Below are 10,309 nucleotides of genomic sequence, written 5' to 3' on the forward strand. Positions count from 1 at the left end.
GGTTTCTGGTGCGCTCCGAAGTGGGGTTATTGGAGCGCATCAAAGGTGCGCAATGCTGGTGCGAACCCGGGAGCGCTCCGATGTGTGCTCCAAGGTGCGGCGTGCACGAAGTCCGAGCCCGGTTTGCCCCGGGTGCGCACCTCGCGTGCACCTTCGCCGGGGTGAGCACCTTGGTGTGCAGACCTTGGTTGGGTTGCGCGCCCTGGTGCGCACCAAGGAGCGCTCTGAAGTGTGCTCCAAGGTGCGGCGTGCACGAAGTCGGAGCCCGGTTTGCCCCGGGTGTGCACCTCGGGTGCGCACCTCGCGTGCACCTTCGCTGCGGTGGGCACCTTGGCTGGGTTGCGCGCCTTGGTGGGCACCATGCAGTGCACGAAGTCGGAGCCCGGATTGCCCCGGGCGCGCACCTCCGCCAGGGTGGGCACCTTGGTGCGCACAACTTGCCTGGGCTGCGCACCAGGAAGGGCTCAAGATGGCACCCGCGTTCCGTTTTTTTCACTATCTTTCAGAACGGAAATTTTAAAATCTCGTTTTTTTTTGCCTTTTCTGGAAATTAGTGAAGGCAGCGCATCAAAGGTGCGCAACGCTGGTGCGAACCTGGGAGCGCTCCGATGTGTGCTCCAAGGTGCGGCGTGCACGAAGTCGGACCCCGGTTTGCCCCGGGTGCGCACCTCGCGTGCACCTTGGTGCGCACACCTTGGCTGGGTTGCGCGCCCTGGTGGGCACCATGGTGCGCACCAAGGAGCGCTCCGAAGTGTGCTCCAAGGTGCGGCGTGCACGAAGTCGGAGCCCGGTTTGCCCCGGGTGCGCACCTCGCGTGCACCTTCGCCGCGGTGGGCACCATGGCGTGCACGAAGTCGGAGCCCGGTTTGCCCCGGGTGCGCACCTCGCGTGCACCTTCGCCGGGGTGGGCACCTTGGTGTGCAGACCTTGGCTGGGTTGCGCGCCCTGGTGGGCACCATGGTGCGCACCAAGGAGCGCTCCGAAGTGTGCTCCAAGGTGCGGCCTGCACGAAGTCGGAGCCCGGTTTGCCCCGGGTGTGCACCTCGGGTGGGCACCTTGGTGCGCATGCCTTGCCTGGGCTGCGCACCAGGGCGGGCTCAAGATGGCACCCGCGTTCCTTTTTTTTCACTATCTTTCAAAACGGAAATTTTAAAATCTCATTTTTTTTTGCCTTTTTCTGGAAATTAGTGAAGGCAGCGCATCAAAGGTGCGCACCTCGCTGCCCACCACGGTGCGCAACGCCGGTGGGCACCCGGGAGTGCTTCGAAGTGTGCTCCAAGGTGCTGCGTGCACGTTGTCGGAGCCCGGTTTGCCCCGGGTGCGCACCTCGCGTGCACCTTCGTCGGGGTGGGCACCTTGGCTGGGTTTGCCCCGGCTGCGCTCCGAAGCGGGGTTATTGGAGCGCCGCCTCTTTTTTTGTCGGAGCGTTTGGTGGGGTTTCTCGCATTGGCTCTTCCGAGGCCCGGTTGCCACCCTGGCGCGCACGAAGTCGGAAGTAGGGTTAATTGCCCGGGTGCGCACCTTTGCCAGGGTGGGCACCTTACCTGGGCTGCGCACCAGGGCGGGCTCAAGATGGCACGCGCGTTCCGTTTTTTTCACTATCTTTCAAAACGGAAATTTTAAAATCTCCTTTTTTTTTTGCCTTTTCTGGAAATTAGTGAAGGCAGCGCATCAAAGGTGCGCACCTCGCTGCCCACCTTGGTGTGCTCTGAGGTGCGCACCCGGGAGCGCTACGAAGTGTGCTCCAAGGTGCGGCGTGCACGTTGTCGGAGCCCGGTTTGCCCCGGGTGCGCACCTCGCCTGCACCTTGGCCGGGGTGGGCACCTTGGCTGGGTTTGCCCAGGGTGCGCTCCGAAGCGGGGTTACTGGAGCGCCCCCTCTTTTTTTGTCAGAGCGTTTGGTGGGGTTTCTCGCATTGGCTCTTCCCAGGCCCGGTTGTTGGGTGCGCTCCCACCCTGGCGCGCGCGAAGTTGGAAGTTGGGTTAATTGCCCGGGCGCGCACCTTCGCCAGGGTGGGCACCTTGGTGCGCACACCTTGGCTGGGCTGCGCACCAGGGCGGGCTCAAGATGGCACCAGCATTCCCTTTTTCTCACTATCTTTCAAAACGGAAATTTTAAAATCTCGTTTTTTTTTTGCCTTTTATGGAAATTAGTGAAGGCATCGCATCAAAGGTGCGCACCTCGCTGCCCACCTTGGTGTGCTCCGAGGTGCCCACCACGGTGCGCAACGCCGGTGCGAACCCGGGAGCGCCCCGATGTGTGCTCCAAGGTGCGGCGTGCACGAAGTCGGACCCCGGTTTGCCCCGGGTGCGCACCTCGCGTGCACCTTGGTGCGCACACCTTGGCTGGGTTGCGCGGCCTGGTGGGCACCATGGTGCGCACCAAGGAGCGCTCCGAAGTGTGCTCCAAGGTGCGGCGTGCACGAAGTCGGAGCCCGGTTTGCCCCGGGTACGCACCTCGCGTGCACCTTCGCCGGGGTGGGCACCTCGGCTGGGTTGCGCGCCCTGGTGCGCACCAAGGAGCGCTCCGAAGTGTGCTCCAAGGTGCGGCGTGCACGAAGTCGGAGCCCGGTTTGCCCCGGGTGCGCACCTTCGCCGCGGTGCGCACCATGGCGTGCACGAAGTCGGAGCCCGGTTTGCCCCGGGTGCGCACCTCGCGTGCACCTTCGGCGGGGTTGCGCGCCCTGGTGGGCACCATGGTGCGCACCAAGGAGCGCTCCGAAGTGTGCTCCAAGGTGCGGCGTGCACGAAGTCGGAGCCCGGTTTGCCCCGGGTGCGCACCTCGCGTGCACCTTCGGCGGGGTTGCGCGCCCTGGTGGGCACCATGGTGCGCACCAAGGAGCGCTCCGAAGTGTGCTCCAAGGTGCGGCGTGCACGAAGTCGGAGCCCGGTTTGCCCCGGGTGCGCACCTCGCGTGCACCTTCGCCGCGGTGGGCACCATGGCGTGCACGAAGTCGGAGCCCGGTTTGCCCCGGGTGCGCACCTCGCGTGCACCTTCGCCGGGGTGGGCACCTCGGCTGGGTTGCGCGCCCTGGTGCGCACCAAGGAGCGCTCCGAAGTGTGCTCCAAGGTGCGGCGTGCACGAAGTCGGAGCCCGGTTTGCCCCGGGTGCGCACCTCGCGTGCACCTTCGCCAGGGTGGGCACCTCGGTGCGCACACCTTCTCAATGTTTTCTTGCCTTTTCTGGAAATTGGTGAAGGCAGCGCATCAAAGGTGCGCACCTCGGTGTGCTCCGAGGTGCGAACCCGAGAGCGCTCCGAGGTGCCCACGAAGTCGAAAGTCGGGTTAATTGCATTGTTTTCCCCGGGTGCGCTCCGAGGTGCGCAACATCGGCGCGCACCAAGGAGGGCTCCGAAGTGTGCTCCAAGGTGCGCACGATGGCGTGCACCTCTGGTGCGCACGATTCGGAGCTCGGTTTGACCGGGGTGCGCACACCTTGGCTGGGTTGCGCACCTTTTGTGCGCTCCAAGGTGCGCACGAAGTCGGAGCTCGGTTTGCCCCGGGTGCGCACCTTCGCCAGGGTGCGCACCTTGATGCGCACGCCTTGGCTGGGCTGCGCACCTTGGTGGGCGCCATGGTGCGCACCTTTCGTGCGCTCCAAGGTGCGCACGAAGTCGGAGCTCGGTTTGCCCCGGGTGCGCACCTTGGTGGGCGCCATGGTGCACTCCGAGGTGCCCAAGATTGGTGCGCACCAAGGAGCGCTCCGAAGTGCGCTCCAAGGTGCGCGCGAAGTCGAAAGTTGGGTTAATTGTCCGGTTTGCCTCGGGTGCGCACCTTGCGTGCACCTTCGCCAGGGTGGGCGCCTTGGTGCGCACACCTTGGCTGGGCTGCGCACACCTTGGCACCCGCGTTTCCTTCATTTTAAATTTTTTTTTTTTACAATCTCTCAAGTGGGAAATTCTATAATCTCAACTTTTTTTGCCTTTTCAGGAAACTTTTGAATGGAGCGCATCATTGGTGCGCTCCGAAGTGTGCTCCAAAGCTCTCTCCAGCTGCGTGCACCTGCCCCGGCCGCGCACCCGGCCCCGCCCAGCTTCGCTCACCTGTCCCGGGCGTCTGGTGCGGAACCTTAGAGTAAGAAACATCACCGTGCACCTTGGCCAACGTGCGCGACTCGACCGAGCGCGCACTGGCCGAGGTGCACACCGATTTCACCTGGGTGCGCGCGCAGCACCTCGGGCGCACCGGGGTGCGCGCACAACGCCCGGGTTGCACCGTGGCCTGTGTGCTCGGGGCGCCTCGGGTGCGCGCTCGGTGTCGCCCCCGCGCGCGCGGTAGTGCGGGCAGCGCACCCCGGCCCGGCCCGGCCCCGACGAGAACGCAAACGGGCAAAAGGTTTATTCAAATAGCATTGCGACGCCCGGCGAAAAACTAAAAAAGGGTGCAACACCGGGACTTCCCGGGAGGTCACCCATCCCAGTACTACTCCGGCCCAAGCGCGCTTAACTGCGGAGTTCTGATGGGATCCGGTGCACTAACGCTGGTATGATCGCACCCGTTATGAGCTTGTCGCAGTGTGTACTTAGCAAACCGCGACCCACGTGCGAATCCACCCCGGCCACCCACCCCCGTCGAGGTGCACACCCTCCCTCGCGAAGTGCGCCCCGTTCGCCAAGTGTGAGCCCTGCCCGGGTGCGCGCACCTTGCTAGGGCGTCGGGTGTGCACCCGGCCCGGCCTACGTGCGTGCACCTGGAGGGGGCGTCGTGTGCGTGCAGTGTCCCGTCTGCAACGCGGTGCCCACACACCACCTCGGGCGCAACGACCTGCGCTCACATGTGGGCCGAGTGCACCTTGGTGCATGTTCGGGGCGCCTCGGGTGCACGCTCGATCTTGCCCCGGTGCACCAAGGCGCTCGGTTTGCCCCGGGTGCGCACTTGGTGCAAGGTGGGCACCCAAAATAGGGATCAAGCACCAAAACACAAGTTTCGGGATGCAAAATGGGACCCAAGGACCACAAATGCGTTCCAAGACCCATGATGGGTCCACGAGAACAAAAATGTGTTCCGAGACTTAATAAACAAATATTGGGTTTTAGGAGAAGAAACATGCTCTGATGCCCAAAACGAGAATCGACCCCGAAAAGGCCACAGGCCAAAAGTGGGATGCGAGACAAAAAAAAATGGGACCCGAGGACCAAAATTGGGTTCCCAGGTCGAAGACAGGGCAACCGGACAAGAAACGACCTCTAAGGCTCGAAATGAGTCCCGACGACTAAAACTTGACAAGAAGCACCCATCAGGCACCCAACTCGACACCCATGGGATGCCGACCCACCCGGGCTTCCACCTAGCACACCTTGGCACCCACCCACCCTCGCACCCAACCTCGCACCCAACTTAGCACCTTTGAACCCACATTGGCACTCACCCTGACCCTGGCACCTTGGAACCCACATTGGCACTCACCTTGACCCTGGCACCCACCTTTGCACTCACCTTGGGACCCACCCTGGCTCCCACCTCGGCACCCACCCAGACACCCACCTTGGTTCCTTGGCACCCACCTTGGATCCTTGGCACCCACCCCGACACCCACCTTGGCACGCAACTTGGCTACTTGCCACCCACCTTGGCTCCTTGACGCCCACCCCGACAACCACCCCGTGACCTACCCTGGCTAGGGTTGGTGCACACCCACCCTGGTGCCCACCTTGGCACCCACCCTATGACCCACCTTGGCACGCACCTTAGTACCCACCCCGTTACCCACCCTAGGACCCACCCCGTGACCCACCTTGGCCAGGGTGGGTGCACCCACCCTGGTGCCCACCTTGGCACCCACCCATCCTAGCACCCAGCCTGTGACCGGGCTTGGAACCCAACCTTGCACCCGCACCCGTCTTGGCCAGTGTGGGTGCGCACCCATCCTGGCACCCACGTTGTGACACACCCTTTAACCCACGCACCCTAGCACCCACGTTGGCACCCACCTTGGAACCCAACCTAGCAACTTGGCACCCACCCCGTGACCCACCTTGGCATCCACCATAGCAGTCGCCGACTTGGCACCCACCTCGGCACCCACCTTGACACTTGTGGACCCACCTTGCCACTCACCCTAGCATCGACCCATCCTAGCACCCACCCTGGCACCTTTGCACCCTAGCACTCACCCATCCTAGCACCTAACCTGTGACCCACCTTGACACTCACCCTCGCACCCACCTTGGAACCCAACCTAGCACCCACCCACCCTGACACCAACCCTAGCACCTACCCACCCTTGCACCCACCCTGTGACCCATCTTGGCACCCACCCATCCTACCACTCAACCTATCACCCACCTTCTCACCCACCTTGGCATCCACCTTAGCACCCACCCACACTGGCACCTTGGCACCCACCTCGGGCAAGGTGGGTGCACACCCACCCTGGCACCCAATTTAGAACCCACCGAGCATGTTACCCACCTTGGCACCCACATTGCAGCCCACCCTAGTACCCACCCTATGACCCACATTGGCATCCACACCCTAGCACCCAGGCACCTCGACACCCGCCTTGACACCCACCCTAGCACTGAACCTGTGACCCACCTTGGAACTCACCCTAGAACCCACCCACCCTGTGAACCACCTTGGCATCCACCTTAGCACCCACCCACCTTGGCACCCACTCTAGCACTCACCCATCCTAACACCCAACTTGTTACCCACCTTGGCACCCGCCCTCGCGTCCACCTTGAAACCCACCCTAGCACCCACCCACGCAGGAGCCCACCTTGGCACCCAACCTAACACCCACGCATCCTGGCACCCAACTTGTGACCCACCTTGGAACCCACCCTAGTACCCACCTTTGAACCCACTATATCACCAACCCACCTTGGCACCCACCCTATGACCCTCTTTGGAATCCACCCTAGCACGCACCCACCCTGGCACCCACCATGGAGCGCACCCTAGCACCCACCCACCTCGGCACGCACCTCAACACCCACCTTGGTGTGCGCACTGCGCCAACCTCTCAAAGACCCTATGTGGTGCGCTCCAAAGTGTACACCTTTGGTGCGCTCCAAGGTGCGCACCTTTGGTGCACACCGAGGTGCACACCAAAGTGTGCACCGAGGTGAGCACCAAAGTGCACTCCAGGGTGCACACCAAGGCGTGCACCTTTGGTGCGGTCAATGCAAACGAATTCGGAAGTTGGGGTCGATGTCCTAATCGCTGCTGCAGACTACACGTATGAGAATCGGACAAATAGCTTTATATAGGGGAGGTGTTGCGTTTGATGGGTCGACTCCCCTGGTTGTGTGCACTGCACCAACTTCAAAGACCCTGTCTTGTTTAAGAAGTCAAAAGTTGGGGTGGATGTCCTAATCATTGCTGCAGTCTACGCATGTATGAGAATCAGACAAATAGCTTATATAGGGGAGGTGTTGCATTCGGTGGGTTGACTCCCCTGGTTGTGCGCACTGCGCCAACCTCAAAGACCCCGCATAGCAGAAGAAGTCGGAAGTCGGATTTTGGTGAGCACCAAGGCGTGCACCTTTGGTGCGGTCAACGCAGACGAATTCAGAAGTTGGGGTGGATGTCCTAATCGTTGTTGCAGGCTACACATGTATGAGAATCAGGCAAATAGCTTATATAGGGGAGGTGTTGGGTTTGATGGGTCAACTCCCTTGGTTGTGCGCATTACGCCAACCTCAAAGACCTTGTTTTCGTTAAGAAGTCAAAAGTTGGGGTCAATGTCCTAATGGCTCCTGCAGGCTACACATGTATGAGAATCGGACAAATAGCTTATATAGGGGAGGTGTTGGGTTTGATGGGTCGACTCCCCTGGTTGTGCGCATTACGTCAACCTCAAAGACCTTGTTTTCGTTAAGAAGTCAAAAGTTGGGGTCGATGTCCTAATTGCTCCTGTAGACTACACATGTATGAGAATCAGACAAATAGCTTATATAGGGGAGGTGTTGGGTTTGATGGGTTGACTCCCCTAGTTGTTCGCATTACACCAACCTCAAAGACCTTGTTTTCGTTTAGAAGCCGAAAGTTGGGGTCGATGTCCTAATTGCTCCTGCAGGCTACGCATGTATGAGAATCAGACAAATAGCTTATATAGGGGAGGTGTTGGGTTTGATGGGTCGACTCCCCTGGTTGTGCGCATTGCGCCAACCTCAAAGACCCTGCATTGCGGATGAAGTCGAAAGTCAGAGTTTGGTGTGCTACAAGGTGTGGTCGAAGGTGCTCACCTAGGTGTGCACCTTTGGAGCACAGGAAAAGTGCCCTCCAAAAGTGCGCACCTTTGGAGTGCACAAAAGTGCCCTCCAAAAGTGCGCACCTTTGGAGCGCAGAAAAGTGCCCTCCAAAAAGTGCCCTCCAAAAGTGCGCACCTTTGGAGCGCAGAAAAGTGCCCTCCAAAAAGTGCCCTCCAAAAGTGCGCACCTTTGGAGCGCAGAAAAGTGCCCTCCAAAAAGTGCCCTCCAAAAGTGCGCACCTTTGGAGCGCAGAAAAGTGCCCTCCAAAAGTGCGCACCTTTGGAGCGCAGAAAAGTGCCCTCCAAAAAGTGCCCTCCAAAAGTGCGCACCTTTGGAGCGCAGAAAAGTGCCCTCCAAAAAGTGCCCTCCAAAAGTGCGCACCTTTGGAGCGCAGAAAAGTGCCCTCCAAAAAGTGCCCTCCAAAAGTGCGCACCTTTGGAGCGCAGAAAAGTGCCCTCCAAAAAGTGCCCTCCAAAAGTGCGCACCTTTGGAGCGCAGAAAAGTGCCCTCCAAAAAGTGCCCTCCAAAAGTGCGCACCTTTGGAGCGCAGAAAAGTGCCCTCCAAAAGTGCGCACCTTTGGAGCGCACAAAAGTGCCCTCCAAAAGTGCGCACTTTTGGTGCGCACCAAGGCGCTGGTTCGGTCGTTGCAGGCGAGTTCGGAAGTTGGGGTCGATGTCCTGAGCGGAGGTGCAAACTACACAGGTGTCGGAATCGGACAAATAGCTTATATAGGGGAGGTGTATGCTTCGATGGGTCGACTCCCCAGGTTGAGCGCACCGCGCCAACCTCAAAGACCCTACGGTATGGATGAAGTCGGAAGTTGGGTCCGATGACCAATTCGATTAGTAGGTATGCTCATGAGGTCGGAATTTGGGTCCGATGACCTGCCATGTGCAGGAAGGCGAATGTTGACACTGTGCGTTGCAAGGTGCACACCAAGGCGCTGGTGCGGTCTTTTTAGTCGAGTTCGGAAGTTGGGGTCGATGTCCTGATCGGAGGTGCAAGCTACACAGGTGTGGGAATCGGACAAATAGCTTATATAGGGGAGGTGTATGCTTCGTTGGGTCGACTCCCCGGGTTGAGCGCACCGCGCCAACCTCAAAGACCCTACGGTATGGATGAAGTCGGAAGTTGGGTCCGATGACCGATTCGATATGTAGGCATACTCGCGAGGTCGGAATTTGGGTCCGATGACCTGCCACGTGCAGGAAGGCGAATGTTGGCACTGTGCGTTGCAAGGTGCGCACCAAGGCGCTGGTTCGGTCGTTGGAGGCGAGTTCGGAAGTTGGGGTCGATGTCTTGATCGGAGGTGCAAACTACACAGGTGTGGGAATCGGACAAATAGCTTATATAGGGGAGGTGTATGCTTCGTTGGGTCGACTCCCCGGGTTGAGCGCACCGCGCCAACCTCAAAGACCCTACGGTATGGATGAAGTCGGAAGTTGGGTCCGATGACCGATTCGATATGTAGGCATACTCGCGAGGTCGGAATTTGGGTCCGATGACCTGCCATGTGCAGGAAGGCGAATGTTGGGACTGTGCGTCGCAAGGTGCGCACCAAGGCGCTGGTGCCGTCGTTGCAGTCGAGTTCGGAAGTTGGGGTCGATGTCCTGGTCAGAGGTGCAAACTACACAGGTGTGGGAATCGGACAAATAGCTTATATAGGGGAGGTGTATGCTTCGATGGGTCGACTCCCTGGGTTGAGCGCACCGCGCCAACCTCAAAGACCCTACAGTATGGATGAAGTCGGAAGTTGGGTCCGATGACCGATTCGATACGTAGGCATATTGGCGAGGTCTGAATTTGTGTCCGATGACCTGCCATGCGCAGGAAGGCGGAATTTGGGTCCGATGACCGAGTTGATGGCGTGCCATGCGCAGAAAGGCGGAATTTGGGTCCGATGACCGAGTTGATGTTGATGGCCCGCCATGCACAGGAAGGCGGAATTTGGGTCCGATGACCGATTTGAAGGCGTGCCATACGCAAAAAGGCGGAGTTTGGGTCCGATGACCGAGTTGATATTGATGGCCCGCCATGCGCAGGAAGGCGGAATTTGGGTCCGATGACCTGACATACGCATGGAGTCCGACTCGGGGGCCGATGTTCGATTC

At 59.9% G+C, this 10,309-nt stretch overlaps 1 non-coding gene across 1 annotated transcript; it reads right to left on the reverse strand.

The window, feature by feature from the left end:
* Positions 1-4,377: 4,377 nt before the first annotated feature.
* Positions 4,378-4,496, reverse strand: LOC131868279 (5S ribosomal RNA). The gene has a single exon (XR_009366745.1). It is a non-coding gene; the product is annotated as a 5S ribosomal RNA (ribosomal RNA).
* Positions 4,497-10,309: the final 5,813 nt, after the last annotated feature.

Source organism: Cryptomeria japonica, unplaced genomic scaffold, assembly GCF_030272615.1.
Source record: "Cryptomeria japonica unplaced genomic scaffold, Sugi_1.0 HiC_scaffold_202, whole genome shotgun sequence".
Lineage (NCBI taxonomy): Eukaryota > Viridiplantae > Streptophyta > Pinopsida > Cupressales > Cupressaceae > Cryptomeria > Cryptomeria japonica.